The sequence below is a fragment of the Mytilus trossulus genome, chromosome 10 (genome assembly GCF_036588685.1).
Source record: "Mytilus trossulus isolate FHL-02 chromosome 10, PNRI_Mtr1.1.1.hap1, whole genome shotgun sequence".
NCBI lineage: Eukaryota > Metazoa > Mollusca > Bivalvia > Mytilida > Mytilidae > Mytilus > Mytilus trossulus.
This window is the reverse complement of record NC_086382.1, coordinates 60,864,886-60,881,475: the sequence shown is the minus strand read 5'-3', so window position 1 is coordinate 60,881,475 and position 16,590 is coordinate 60,864,886. Positions and strand designations below refer to the sequence as shown.

At 30.7% G+C, this 16,590-nt stretch overlaps 1 protein-coding gene across 1 annotated transcript in view; it reads right to left on the bottom strand.

Annotated features, from left to right (window-relative positions):
• LOC134688313 (excitatory amino acid transporter-like) overlaps nucleotides 1-16,590 on the bottom strand; it is a 70,222-nt gene that overhangs the window by 24,394 nt on the left and 29,238 nt on the right. Inside the window, exon 4 of the mRNA XM_063548894.1 lies at nucleotides 10,919-10,972. The gene's annotated coding sequence lies outside the window, so the exon portion shown is untranslated. The remainder of the gene's footprint in view (nucleotides 1-10,918; nucleotides 10,973-16,590) is intronic.

Below are 16,590 nucleotides of genomic sequence, written 5' to 3'. Positions count from 1 at the left end.
ACACATAATGACCTTTCATTTGATATACAACAACCCTACCTTAAAAGAACATTTATTTTTTGCACTCAATGACCCCATCCAACTCATTTTTGGGAGACGTCAATTTGAAATTTGAAATGTTCGCTTTATGTTCTTTCATTTGATATGCGACAACCTTACCATCTGAGAAATTTGAAGGTTTGCACTAAATGACCCCACCCGTCTCCCTTGGATGAAAAGGGGGTTTCAAATTTTCATTTTTAAGTAGAGTTTATTAAGACCTTCAATTTGATATATCAGATGACCCCATTTGACAAAGTGCAAATAATGATGCAATATCAACTATATAAATAGAAATTATGAAACTTACAAAGTCAATGCAAAACATGAAAATTTCAAATTGAATTTTTTAGTGTTTTTTTAAATGGAATGTTTTTGGTATTTTGTCAAACATATAACTATGTCAACCTCTTCAATTTCTTAAACATTTTAAGTGGTAAGCTCTTGATGATTCAGAAATACATGCCTCCGCTCGCAAAACTTAAAACTGCATTATCTCTAAAACGACAATAGATATCTCAAATCTGTTAAATGATAAATGATCTACAGTTAAAGGACAACATTATAGAAAAAGAATTAAGACAATTTTAAAGTTCACTAAGGTCACAATTAATCATCAAATATATGATGCAATACAAAACTTGAGAACCGGAAGTCGTAAAGACATCGGACTATCACCATTCAACTCAGGACCACTTGACCTTTTAAATATCACAAGGTCAAGGTCATAGTATAATGTGAAGGTCAAGGTGAAATTTCATCATGACCTGACATTGACCTCAAATTGAAGGTCTTGCACTACTGATCATCTTTTAAGTTTATAGTAGGTTGATATCTGTTACCTTTAAAAAGATATACACAAAATACTATACTTTTAATAATCATCCCGTTGTAACTTTTGAACAGACGGTCGGACATTTTTGGGCTTATTACATAAATTGTAGAGTTCGTCGAGAGGAACATTTTATACGCTGTATGTAGGCAGCAAAGTCTTATCGTTTTCCTAATATGTAAGCTTGAAATTGCAGCGTAATTTTTTTTTGCACTCTGTGACCTTTGACCTTGGGTGCATATTGAAGGTCACATGAATTAAAGATTATTGGTGAAGGTCCCAAGTCTCTACGACTTCCAGTTCTTGCAATAGATTTTTTCTAAAATTGTATACAATTTTTCAAGGGGAATAACTCCTTATACGGGTTAATAACAAAATGATTGTATATGTTCATTAACATTGCCATCTGTTCCTGTACATGTTGCCGTTTTCAAATCGATTCTATCTCTAACATTTTTTGAGAAATGAGCAAAGGAAAGAAATTGTTTCAAGGGGAAATAACTCTCAAAGGGGATGATGAAATTCTATGCAGCCTCATATGGTAATACATCATGATGAGATGTACCTATTGTAAAAATAAGATCATGATATCTTTAAAAACAACGAGGGGGGGTCATGTTGAAAAAAATCAATAAAAGGGAGATAACTTCTAAAGGGGATGATGAAATCCTACACAGCCTCATCTGGTAATACTTCATAATGAGGTCTACCGATGGTCCATATTTGGTTTTGATAACTCCAATAGAAACGAGGGGAGGCCATGTCAAACAAATGCTGGATGAAAAAAAAAAAAAAAAAAAAACTAGTATCTCAATTGTTTGTAAAACAATTGAAAGGTCTTTCCTGTAAAAGTGATGTTTTCGTATTGTAATTTGTACGACCTTTCGTTTGATATAAGACAGCATACCTTCTGAAACTTTTCGCTTTTTACACTTAATGACCTCATCCGCCTACATTTTTGAGATCGGAATTATGATACATGGAACAGAGTAGATGAGCTTTCTTTTGATATGCGACAACACCATGTTCTAAAAAGTTTGATTTTTGCACTTAATAACCCTATCCAACTAATTTTTGGAGGTCGGGAATTTGATATATCAAATGTACACATCATGACCTTTCATTTGATATACAACAACCCTACCTTAAAAGAAAATTTATTTTTTGCACTCAATGACCCCATCCAACCAATTTTTTGGAGACGTCAATTTGAAATTTGAAATGTACGCTTTATGTTCTTTCATTTGATATGCAACAACCTTACCATCTGAGAAATTTGAATGTTTGCACTAAATGACCCCACCCGTCCCCCTTGGATGAAAAGGAGGTTTAAAATTTTCATTTTTAAGTAGAGTTTATTGAGACCTTCAATTTGATATATCAGATGACCCCATTTGACAAAGTGCAAATAATGATGCAATATCAACTATATAAATAGAAGTTATGAAACTTACAAAGTCAATGCAAAACTTGAAAATTTCAAATTGATTTTTTGGTGTTTTTTTCCATGGAATGTTTTTGGTATTTGGTCAAACATATAACTATGTCAACCTCTTCAATTTCTAAGACATTTTAAGTGGTAAACTCTTGATGATTCAGAAATACATGCCTCCGCTCGCAAAACTTCAAACTGCATTATCTCTAAAAGGACTATAGATATTTCAAATATGTTAAATGATAAACGATATACAGTTGAACAACAACATTCTAGAAAAAGAATTGGGACAATTTCAAAGTTCATAAAGGTCACAATTTATCATCAAATATATGATGCAATACTAAACTTAAGAACCGGAAGTCGTAGAAACATGGGACTAGCACCATTCAACTCAGGACCACTTAACCTTTCAACTATCACAAGGTCAAGGTCATAGTATACTGTGAAGGTCAAGGTGAAATTTCATCATGACCTGACATTGACCTCAAATTGAAGGTCTCGAACTACTGATCATCTTTGCAGTTTATAGTAGGTTGATATCTGTTACCTTTAAAAAGATATTCACACAATACTATACTTTTAAGAATCATCCCGTTGTAACTTTTGAACAGACGGTCGGACATTTTTGGGCTTATTGTATAAAATGTAGAGCTTGTCGAGAAGAACATTTCATACGCTGTATGTATGCAGCAAAGTCTTATCGTTTTCCTAATATGTAAGCTTGAAATTGCAGCGTAATTTTTGTTTGCACTCGGTGACCTTTGACCTTGGGTGCATATTAAAGGTCATATGAATTTAAGATTATTGGTGAAGGTTACAAGTCTCTATGACTTCCGGTTCTCGAATATAAATTTTTGAAAATATATTTTTAATTTCTAAAGGGAAATAACTCCTTATAAGGGGTAATAACAAATAAATTGTTTATGTTTATAAACATTGCCATCTGTTCTAATACATGCTGTCATTTTCAATTAAATTCTATCTCTAATACTTTTTGAAAAAAATGCAAATAAAAGAAATTGATTCAAGGGGATATAACTCTCAAAGTAGATGATGAAATCCTATGCAGCCTCATATGGTAATACATTATGATGAGATCTACCTTTTGTCCAAATAAAGTCGTGATATCTTTTAACACATTTTGGGGGGACCATGTTGAAAAAAATCAACAAAAGGGAGATAACTTCTTAAGGGGAAGGTGAAATCCTACAAAAGTTCATCTGGTAAAAGTTCATGTTGAGGTCTATTGATGGTTTAATTTTGGTATTGATAACTCCAATAGAAGCGGTAGGAGGGCGAGCCAAACAAATGCTGGAAGAAAAAAAAGAAAAAAAAACATTAGAAAAACAATAAGGTCTTTCCTCACGGAGAGGAAAGACCTTAAAAAACTAGTATCTCAATTGTTTGTAAAACAATTGAAAGGTCTTTCCTGTAAAAGTGATGCTTTCATAATGTACTTTGTACGACCTTTCGTTTGATATACGACAAGCATACCTTCTGAAACTTTTATCACTTAATGACCTCATCCGCCTACATTTTTGAGATCGGAATTATTATATATGTAACATAGAGTAGATGAGCTTTCATTTGATATGCGACAACGCCATATTCTAGAAAGTTTGATTTTTGCACTCAATAACCCTATCTTACTAATTTTTGGAGGTCAGGAATTTGCTATTTGAAATGTACACATCATGACCTTTCATTTGATATACAACAACCCTACCTTAAAAGAACATTTATTTTTTGCACTCAATGACCCCATCCAACTCATTTTTGGGAGACGTCAATTTGAAATTTGAAATGTTCGCTTTATGTTCTTTTGATATGCGACAACCTTACCATCTGAGAAATTTGAATGTTTGCACTAAATGACCCCACCCGTCTCCCTTGGATGAAAAGGGGGTTTCAAATTTTAATTTTTAAGTAGAGTTTATTAAGACCTTCAATTTGATATATCAGATGACCCCATTTGACAAAGTGCAAATAATGATGCAATATCAACTATATAAATAGAAATTATGAAACTTACAAAGTCAAAGCAAAACATGAAAATTTCAAATTGAATTTTTGGTGTTTTTTCCATGGAATGTTTTTGGTATTTGGTCAAACATATAACTATGTCAACCTCTTCAATTTCTTAAACATTTTAAGTGGTAAGCTCTTGATGATTCAGAAATACATGCCTCCGCTCGCAAAACTTAAAACTGCATTATCTCTAAAACGACAATAGATATCTCAAATCTGTTAAATAATAAATGATCTACAGTTAAAGGACAACATTATAGAAAAAGAATTAAGACAATTTTAAAGTTCACTAAGGTCACAATTAATCATCAAATATATGATGCAATACAAAACTTGAGAACCGGAAGTCGTAAAGACATGGGACTATCACCATTCAACTCAGGACCACTTGACCTTTTAAATATCACAAGGTCAAGGTCATAGTATAATGTGAAGGTCAAGGTGAAATTTCATCATGACCTGACATTGACCTCAAATTGAAGGTCTTGAATTACTGATCATCTTTTCAGTTTATAGTAGGTTGATATCTGTTACCTTTAAAAAGATATACACAAAATACTATACTTTTAATAATCATCCTGTTGTAACTTTTGAACAGACGGTCGGACATTTTTGGGCTTATTATATAAAATGTAGAGTTCGTCGAGAGGAACATTTTATACGCTGTATGTAGGCAGCAAAGTCTTATCGTTTTCCTAATATGTAAGCTTGAAATTGCAGCGTAATTTTTTTTTGCACTCTGTGACCTTTGACCTTGAGTGCATATTGAAGGTCACATGAATTAAAGATTATTGGTGAAGGTCCCAAGTCTCTACGACTTCCAGTTCTTGAAATAGATTTTTTCTAAAATTGTATACAATTTTTCAAGGGGAATAACTCCTTATAAGGGTTAATAACAAAATGATTGTATATGTTCATTAACATTGTCATCTGTTCCTGTACATGTCGCCGTTTTCAAATCGATTCTATCTCTAACATTTTTTGAGAAATGATCAAAGGAAAGAAATTGTTTCAAGGGCGAATAACTCTCAAAGGGGATGATGAAATTCTATGCAGCCTCATATGGTAATACATCATGATGAGATGTACCTATTGTCCAAATAAGATCATGATATCTTTAAAAACAGCGAGGGGGGGCCATGTTGAAAAAAATCAATAAAAGGGAGATAACTTCTAAAGGGGATGATGAAATCCGACACAGCCTCATCTGGTAATACTTCATAATGAGGTCTACCGATGGTTCATATTTGGTTTTGATAACTCCAATAGAGACGAGGGGAGGCCATGTCAAACAAATGCTGGATGAAAAAAAAAAAAAAAAAAAAAAAAAAAAAAAAACATGCGAAAAACAATAAGGTCTTTCCTCACGGAGAGGAAAGACCTTAAAAAAAAACATGCGAAAAACAATAAGGTCTTTCCTCACGGAGAGGAAAGACCTTAATTATCTGGAAACATATCTATATTGTATTAACATGATTAACATACCAACAACCCAGTATCTAAAGTTTGGAGCAATTAATCAACATATGTAGACAATGTAGTAATGCAAATTTGTCTTTGAAGTTAAACTAAATATGTATAATTCACTACATGACAGAGAGATTAAGCTGATATAGCAAAGCAATGATAATTTTAACTTTACATAAAGTTAAAACATTAAGAGATAGACATTATCTCTGACCAAGTAAAGCCAAAAAACATGACTAAGATATAAGAAAAATCAAACATAACACCCATGTTAAAGTGAAACTAACTAAACAACAATCTACATAAGGCAGTGAAACCAAACAACTTTAATAAAAGGTCAAATGAAGCCAAAGCAACTATGATCAATGTCCAGTAAATCCAAAAATTAAGAACAGCAGCAACAACCAGAATTTTAAAGCAAAGGAAAATAGCCAGGCTAAAAAGATAAGACACAAAAACAAAACAAAACAAATCCACAATGCAACTTTGAAAACATCCATCATTTAGAAGAAGTGACATAACGTTTTCACTTTAAAACAGTACTAAGATAACCAATTGCTAAATCATGTTATTATCATGGTTCCAAAACCTCTTACCATGTTCACCTTACTTAAGTTCACCTGACCTAATAAAGTTATGCAAACTCTTTCTATGTCTAATTCAGTAATAAATTAGCTGAACCATTTCTTGCTCAAGATTAAATCAAGAAAGTGGTTTTGTAAGAAGTAGACAATACTAGTAGATTAGAGTACCAACACAATTCATACATATCCCTTGGTACAATAGAAAAGCATAAGTGTATTTGAGAAATTTTTAAGACAAAAGATGATATATTAGTAGAACTTTAACACAGAACATAATGTCACAATGCTCAAGAGAATAAAACATTTTTCCTGGAGACACTAAAGATTTCTAAGACAAGAATCCTTCTGCAACTACAAGATTTATTATTTCACTGCAGATGCTCCATTTTCAACACTGATGATCAATTACTAAAGATAAGTGCTGATAACATAAAACTCATGTATATCATAATTAACAAGCAATATAATGTAAGATTCTTTTACTGATAGAAAAATACCAACCCAAGATACTAAGTTGTCAATGGAATGATGGACAAGTTGGAGACAATATGATAACACACTGAACTATACAAATTTTGAATAAGTAACAATGATCAAAAGATATAGAAGGGAAACAGTCTTGTTGTAAAACTTGGTTGGTTGATAATATATCATAACTCAAGCTCATGTGGAGATGAGAATAAACATAACATAATAAAATATTCCATCATCTTTCTTTAAAACTTAAAGTTAATTATTTGTTGGGCAAAACTAGAAAAGTTAATGGTCCATGTGAGAATTTAAAATAAATACAGATATTATACACTTGTTAGATACAAAAATTAAATAGGTATAACATTACTGTTGAATTCTCCAGCTAATTGTGTACTGTGGATTCATTATTTTTCTTTGAATACTAAAATTTTTACATTTCAAATAAAAGAATATAAAATGGGAAAACACACTCTTTTCACATTTAAATCGTGTGTTAAGCCAATGTACCATAATTTTGATAAAGTAAAACTAGCCTACTGATCGATGTGAACCATTAGGCTCTGTGTTGAAGACCGTACTTTGACCTATAATGAAAAAATTGAGAATGGATCTATAATGGTTTACTTTTACAAATTGTGGCTTAGATGGAGAGTTGTCTCATTGGCACTTACTTATACATGTTCCACATCTTAGTTAAAATAAATCTGCATTCTATGAAAACATACCTTCACTTATCATTCAAAGATAAAATTTGTCTTAAGAATTTTTCACAAGGGAAAAGATAATATTATTTAAAATCTAGGAAAACTTAAGCATTATCAACAAGGACTCATAAAAAACATTAATCCTTAATAAATATCTCACATTTTATCATGTTTTAAGTCTATACAAATTTTTGTGTGCTTCATGATCATACATCCATATAAAAGCTTAAAACATTTCTGTTGTCATTTCCTTTTTCATAGAGATTTATTTCCTGTTCTGAGTTTTAAAAAACAACTGGAAGGCAAGTTATTCAAGATGTTAAAGCTAATCACTGGGTATTATAAATTTTCCTTTAAATTGAGTAATTGTAGTCACATAATAGAGAATCACATTAGCTGCACGAAAATCGATACAAAAACGGTCATTATTTTCTCAAGATGTTTTGTCTCCGTTGTAATAATTTATCTTTACTCAACAAGAAAACCTTCCTTCAAGCACTTTACAAAGATTTTTTTTCCAAACAAGAGTGATTTTTATCAAGTGTTAAACAACATACTACCTTAGGTGTCAATCCATTATATGACAATGATCGATACCTCTTAAGATCAATGGACAACAGAGTCTTCAGCATGGAGGAGTTATGCACCTATAGATTGTGTAATTAATTATGAATCATTTCAGATTTTATAGCTTAGAACATAAATTGCTTTATCAATATTTTTTTCTTTTAAATTTTAAATGAGATAATTCAATATGAAGGATCATTGATCAAAGTAGGGTAAAACAGAAAGGAGAGTATTTCTTAACAAATTATAAGGATCTGCTTAAGCATCCTGAATAAAGCAAAAAAATCAATCAAATGTATTCCTTTTTTCATCTATTCTTTAGCCACACAAGATAAATTTATATCAAATTTGATATAAAAAAAAAGAACTTAAAATTTGTGCACGAATCTAAAACTGCAAATTGTGCAATAATGTAAATGTTTTTTCAGTTATTTTCTAAGCCAAATGACAGGCTTCAACATAAGATTGAGAATTAACAATTAAAAATTTCAAAATGTTTTATCATTAAGACTTAAATTTGCATTAAAATGTTATGTTTAGAAGTAAAAGCTGGGTGTATTTCAATGATACACTACAAACAAATCAAAAGAAATCTAAAAGTCAACATGCAATCTTTAACATTTATATATAGGTGTTTATAAGCAATGTCAAGCTTTAAATTGCAGAGTCAACAAAAGTAGGAATAAATCTAACACAGATTGTCAATGATCCGACAACATCATCAAATTCAAGTTGTAAATGCTTTTTTAGGTGTATTTTGTTTAATACCAATACAGATCTTATATAATTCATTCTGATTAAAAAGTGGAATTCAGGTTGCTAACACTCTGAGATCTTTACATCATACAAAGATTGACTTCATCATCAAAATATACATTATATATGTGGGGTTTTTTTTACTAGTTTGTATCTTATTTAATTGTTTTAACATCAGATACAAACTGGACTATGCTGAAGTTTATACATATAGGTACCTGCAAAATTTTAATTAAAAATATATTTACTGTAAAAAAAAGTTTTGTGACTTAATTGGCTGCATGCAAGTGTCTGAACAAGATTGAATTTGACACAAGAAGATGGCCTTATTTCCTGTTTCATTTCCGTAAACTACAATTTAAGTCAAAATACCAATTTCATTCCAAATTGTATTTCAACTGAAAAACCCAAGGTTCCAAAGTCATATTGACTAATACTTCTAGTAAACATTGTACTTTCAGTTCACTTAGCTCTAAATCACAGACAAGAGAAAATTTCCATCAGTGTTAATTCAATATATATATATTGATGACATTCAATTATAGCCATCATTTCCTCAGTCAATCTGTAATGACCAGTAATTACAATGGTCTTATATTAATAAACATTGGTCAGTTAATCATGAAGGACATTCCATATAAATACTAAATATTGGTTATTTTTGTTCAATTCCGACAAGCAGATGATCACTTGGATTAAATGGTCACACTTAATAACATAATGACATCACTAAAAAGTTCACTTGATACTGAATTTATAAGTATTCACATAGTTTGTATAAGGTTTCACACAGAAACTTAAATTTAGATGGGTAATACAGTTATTGAGTACAGACCAGTAGTGGCTTCTTTCTCAAATAGAGGCAATATTCTTGCAATTTTCAGAAAAATCTTTTTGTATTCCTAAGTTCTAAAAGTGAAGGACCACAAAATAAAAAAAATCTACTTTAACCAAACAGCATTTTAGAAAACACTGAAGACTTAAGCCATTGAAAATATTTATTCATGTTCTTTTAAAAAAGTATTACTTTTAAAAAAAAAAGATTGGTTTATCATTTCTTGAATTAAATGGAAGAGACCATTTAGAAAAAGAGTTTTGAATTAACTATTGAGAAAGGGAAATTGTATTCTGAGTAGAATAAATATTTATTTAGTTGAAATGTTTGCACATGTGGCAGGGAGAACACATTAAATTACAATTTTCCCTTGAGAATTGTGAGAAGTCAGACTATCAGTTGATCATCAATCATGGGTAATTGTAATAAATCATCATACTATTATTATTTGAAATGTCAGGAAAAGATTAAAACAAAATACTCAAATATACAGAAAAAAATTAAATTCATGTTTACTTATTACATCATTAGATAACATTTTAAGTGCAGTTTTATTACGACAAATTAAGAACTGGGGGCTGAATATGAAATATGCAACCAAAATATTTAATGGCAATTTTCATGGATTCTTTACAATTTAAAGATCTAAATGTTAAAGTATGGTCTAAATTAAATCTATTCTGTTGTCTCTGTTTCAAATTTTGTATATTGCAGTGTTTGAAATCTTAAAACTTTCTATTCAAAACCCAATAATTTTCTATAATTCTTAGAGAATGACAAATTTGCTGGTTAATAAATAGTCCTGAAAACAATTAGTGTCAATAACTATTTTAAAGTTTTGCAAATCTTTTTTCATTGAACACTACAACATCAAACATGCATTATTTCGTTATACTTCAGTAAATACAAATCATATTTCTATGCACTTGTATGAAAGGACAGCATGACTGTCTTAACTTTTGCATCAAATTTATCAAAAATTATCTATTTAGAATAATTAAATATCTAGCAGTATAACAAAGACATGTTTTGATTAAACAAAACAAAGACCAGAATTATTTTTTTTCTCATTACAAGCATAATGAACTACTGTCAAAATAAATTCTACCACATGGGATACTTTCTAACAAAATTAATGATTATCTGTGATTCTTATTGTCTCATTAAAATGTTTTATCAAATTTTGTGACTTACCTTACTGACTGTAACTCTGTATAACTTCCGTGAGACTTAGAGAATCCTAAGAGACTGCAATGATAAAATAAAAGATCAATAAAAACACACGACAACAGCATCTGTTTCTGGTTTATATGACACCATTACACTCAAGGTTGAAATTCAGCATGCATGCTAAAAATAGAATAAATTAAAACCAATCTTTTGGTTACTAACAATGTAACAGCTTTTTCAAAATTTTAATGAATTTCAAACAGAGTTAAATATTGCAGGTGAAAAAAAAACCATATTAGTGAAATCAATACAACTATCTGTGTGAAATGTAATTATCTTCAATCAAAAAGTAATTATCAAATGAGGATGCAAAGGGTATATGGCAATTATATATTGAGGGGGCAGAAACTTGGGATGTGGGATCGCATGTTTTTAAGCTTGGGATTTGATCATTTCGGATCGATCATTTCAGGATCAAGAAATTCGTTTGTCAGGCTTTCAATTTCTTTAAATTCGGGATCAGGACCCCTCTGACCCCCTCTTTATTAGATCTTTATTCTTTTTTTTATAATAAATGTTTTGTTATTAAATGTATTACAGAGATCATACAGAAAATAAATCATCTGGTATTTATAAATTATTGGTAAAAAAAATTAAAGCTTCTATTACCAACAAATTCCCATGCAAATCTGTATAAAAGTGTTCTATTTTGAGTCATAATATTTTTCAATTATAGCATCTAAGTCACAGAACTCTAATATAACCACACAAAGAACATTATACAATAAGTTCAACGAATGCAGGTTAATAATAAAATCTCCATTGTAAACCAAATCTACAGCAACCATTTAAGAAACAAATTTTAGCATCGATAACAACACAAATCTGGTTTCAATTGGTTAAACACTGAAGGTATTTGTATCATTGTCATTGCACTATCTTGTTGGCACAATTCACAGATCCCAGCAATCAATTTTCATTCACCAAAGTATGAACAAATTTCATGAAGGCAAAACCTTTCCTGCTGATTGCCTTGGGCATTTATCACCTGAAAGCAGAAGGCCAAATTTCAAGGACTCATTTTAAACTTCAACAGTTTCTGACAGCCAGAAACTGTATCCATTTGTTATGAATATATTGGCAAAAGTTGCAAAATCCATGATATTGGGAACTGTTGGGCCATTAAATCACAATGGAAATTAGATGCACCACTGAATACCAAATATCATTGACTTTCCATATGTGGTTTCCCTTGCACTGACCTAATCATAATCTTAACATGTAAACTAGGCAAATGTTTAAGTAGTAAATTGAGGGCACAGCAAAAGTAATATCCATGGAAATATAATGTACAAATTCTTATATACAACTAAATACCAAATAAAATAGTCATTAGTGGTTTTGAGCTTTATCACAGCCAATGTCAAACCCTAATGTCAAGTATAATGGTCCAACCCTTATAAGGTCAAGTTAATTAGCTTTCAACTGTTAAAGTAGTTCAGATTTAAACAATTCTTTGATGCTTCAGTCAATTAGAAAAGGACATTCTTTTGAAGTGCCAATTCTAGCCTATTGAACTAAAGTGACAAACTTTTATAGAAATGTCATTATTTTTAAAGGTACTGGTTGTGCAAATTTTGTTCAAAACATGTATTTCAACAGAACTGGAAAGAAACTTAGTTGTTTAGTTGGGTTCATGTTTTGTTTTTTTTACTTTGTTTTTTATTCACTGATTCTACCTTAATTTGGTATATTTAATCTCTTTTTAACAACAGGATTAACGTTACGTTAAGTTTAGCAATACATTAGCAAAATTGCATGCCAAGCATCAGTGCAAACAACAAGTTGAACAACCGGCCCCAGATAAATAAAATGTCAATTTAAAAAAAAAGAAACACTAAGAGATGACCCAAAAATGTCATAGCCTTTGTCCCAGTTATTTAAACAACCAGAGTGGAAATCACATTCATGAGTCAAATAAGCCCTAAGATGCATGCCTTATAAGATGATAATGCTTTCGTCCATTAATTCAGTCATAATAAATTTCATGTTTTATAAAAGAAATCAATTAAAACCTTGATCATAATGACAATAACAATAAGTTGTAGAAAACTATTGAATATAAAAAATGTATAAAATCAAGCAGAAAATCCTAGAAGCCTACTTATTTTATTCCTACAACAGATCTGGTATTTACTATAACAATACAACTTTATAGACTTTCTCCATATTCTTCTGCAGAATTACATCCAATTTTATGCTGTATGCTTGGAAAAGAGATGTCCATAAAAAAATACATTAAACTTCAGTGATTTATGTTTATTTCATTTTTATGGAATTAGAGGGTCCACAAGATGATTCTATTTGTTGTGTTCATGGTATAATGCTAATTTAGCAATTCTGGCTTATTTGGCATCTGAAAAACTTTTTTTTATAATAATATTAAATTCGAAAATCTAAAAGCTAAAAAGTTCAACTTATGCAGCCTTAACTCCACTGAAACTGTAATTCTTATACTAAGGTTGCAATTGCACAAGGTTTTTTTTATGGATTTGTTCAGCTGTTTGATTAAGTGAGAAAAATGTCAAATATACGCTGTGTAACAAGTTTCTAATGATCTTTTTTAAAGCCTGGGAAATCCTAATTAATTCAATATATAACAAATCTTCAATTTATTTGTAAGATTTCCTGAAATGATGATTACACGTCTAGAAGACCTACAAACAGTCACTCTACTGACTGATGAAAACTATTTCATTGTTTGCTATTTAATGAACATCTTGTTCACCTTCAAAATATGTTTGCCAGTTGTTAAGAATTCACTAAAGAATTAGAAATATTGTAAAATCTAGATGTACTACAAAAAGTACAATATACAATATATATAGACATAAAAAGCTGTGTAACTCCTAAGATTCTTTGTTTCCTCTAAGGTAAAGGAGTAGGTTCAGTGAGACCCCTTTTTGGCCCCAAGATATAGCAGTTTTACAAAATGTTATCCTTTAGCTATTTATTGGAAAGCAGAATGCTTCTGCTACATAAATATGGGCTGTTTTTTGACAATACAATGCACATATATCGAGTTCTTACATCATTAAGTCATGCTTAATTACTGAAATCTTCACAATTTTAGCATTTAGTTTAATTTTAGACTGTTTCCGTCTTAAATGAAAGTGATTCGTGTTCATTCATAATATTGAAATGTAAGTTGTATTTGATGATAATACATAACATATACAAAGGACCTACTCCTTCATCTGTTCCTCTTCATACCCTCAGTAACTGACAAGATGATATGCAGCAATATCATAAAATGATTTTCATTCAAATATTGCAAAAAGTCAATGAAATAATATTTACAGTACCAATTTTCAAGCACCAAATGGGCATTTCCCTTCAGTGATGAAATCTGGTCAATTGGAAATATTCAAACTTTCATATCAATTCTGCTTGGGAAATATGTACCCATTATCAGGTTATCTGCATGTTGATATCGTAAAATATCAGCTTCGAGACATAATATGAAGCTTTTTGTCGAGTGAGCGTAGCGAACGAGATCAAAAAGCCTTCATATAATGTCAAGCAGCTGATATCTTACAATAGCAATATGCAGATAATATGATAATCGATTTATCGGGCTATATTTACTTGTTTCAGAAGTGTTTTCTTTGTTTCACCAGCACACAAAAAATGACTTGATAAGTTCGGGTCAAAGTTATTAACGTCAGTTCAAACAATATGACGTCGTTGATATGTCGGGGTCAAAGTTATTAAGGTCGGGTCAACGTATTTGACACAGAATAATATTAAGAGCTGAACAGAGTGATATAGACCGTGGGACGACCGATAAAGGGATGTTTTAGATAGTCTACATTACTTGTATAGTAAAGGCTTATAGCTTGAAAGAAAAATTCAGTCTGTAAAAAAAGCTTATAAATGAATACATATATTTTAAATGACAGTTTTGTTATATTTGATTCTCCAAGCTTTGAAAAGCAACTAACAATTTTTTCTATGAAACATTGAACTTTTCAGACATTATTTCAAGGTCAAAAAGCCATTAGCTACTTTAAAGAAGTTATTTAATTGGATAAACTTAATCAATTTACCCATAACAATTAAATTAGAACACATTATGTGCTAGAAATTGAATAAGATAACAGGTTTATAATTACAAAAAAATTGAATTAAGTCAGAATGGTGTCAAAAACAAAAGCTGGGTGTTTAATTGCACATGGTATTTCATTAATGGATTCCAAATATAGGATCTTTCTGGAAATAATGCAACCAATTGATCTGGTGTACTGAGCAACAACAGGTGTTTATTTACAGCCTGTTACAATGAGTGTGTAGCCTACTAGGTAATGGTAATATGTTTGTTTAGCTTGCTTGCTAGCTGAACCTTGAAGTCATTATTATGTTAGGTATACTACCCTCCTTCTAAAGTACTAGTCTAGCTGAACAGACAGATAGATTGGTTAGCTGTCAGACTAATCTACTCTTAAAGGATGGTAGTTTACCTAACCTAACAATGACTTTACAGTTCAGCTAGCTGGTAAGCTAACCAAAGATAATTACCTTTACTTACACACTCATTGCAATGGGCTGTAACATTTTCCAGCTGAATTGTTTCATTCAGCAGTTTGTGTGAATCTATTCAATTTTCTGTGTTCAGTTTGCTTGGCCAGATATGCACGAATAAAAAGTGGTCTTTTTGAAAAATATAAAAATCTATAATTTATATTATTTCATTAGAAATGCATTTTGGCTTCAAATTTCATAATTTTTTTAAACCAGTTAGCTTTGTTTTACATAATGGGATAAGGTACTACTTCAATATGAATTTCCATTATGACAAAATAAAGAATTTTTCAAGCCAAATTATTAACGCTTCAATAATTTTAATGTAATACTACTTGATGCTTATATGTTGAAATTAGAATCATTTTCATAACAGCGTGGGTCAGCACAATACTTATGTTGGTAATAATACTGAATCATTTACCTTTAAATTGGTTGTCATTGGCTACAGATAACAGTGATTTGAAGCTTACTAAGACAGTTTGGGATTTATATAAAATAAAATAGTAAAGTACATGCAGGTGCATGAGAATTTTTTTTTAAAAAAGCTTAAGTTTTCAAGATTTGAGTCAACACACAAGGTTTAGTCCTCTGCTAGTTATTATCTAAATTAGTCGTTTAGAACCTTTGGTCACCCACAGTTTAAAAGTCTATCGCATGTATGTGGCAACTAGATGAGTTTTACAGACAAATGCATGTTCACCAAATCTAACCCAGTAAATTGATAACCTTAGCATGTCAATAAATGGTCTTGTCCACACTGTCATGAAAATTATTCTACTTTTAAAAGAAATAGACATGTTGCATCCAATACTTTTATATCTTGTGAGAAAGACACCATTATAGCGACAATACAACACTATTACAAGGATAATCAACAGAAAACGCGATAAATGATGGCGAAGTCTATTGAAGTGGGGTAATCCAGGTTTAAGTCATTTCTCAGCATGCAGAGCCAAGATGACAACAAATCTCTGAATCAACAGAAAGTTAATTAGCAGCTGATTTACTTTTCAATTTACTTTCTTAATGATATTTTTTAATTTTTTCTTTCAGAGTGGTATAGATTTTAATTACCTTGCTGTGCATATAGAGAAATTAGTCCACTTATGATA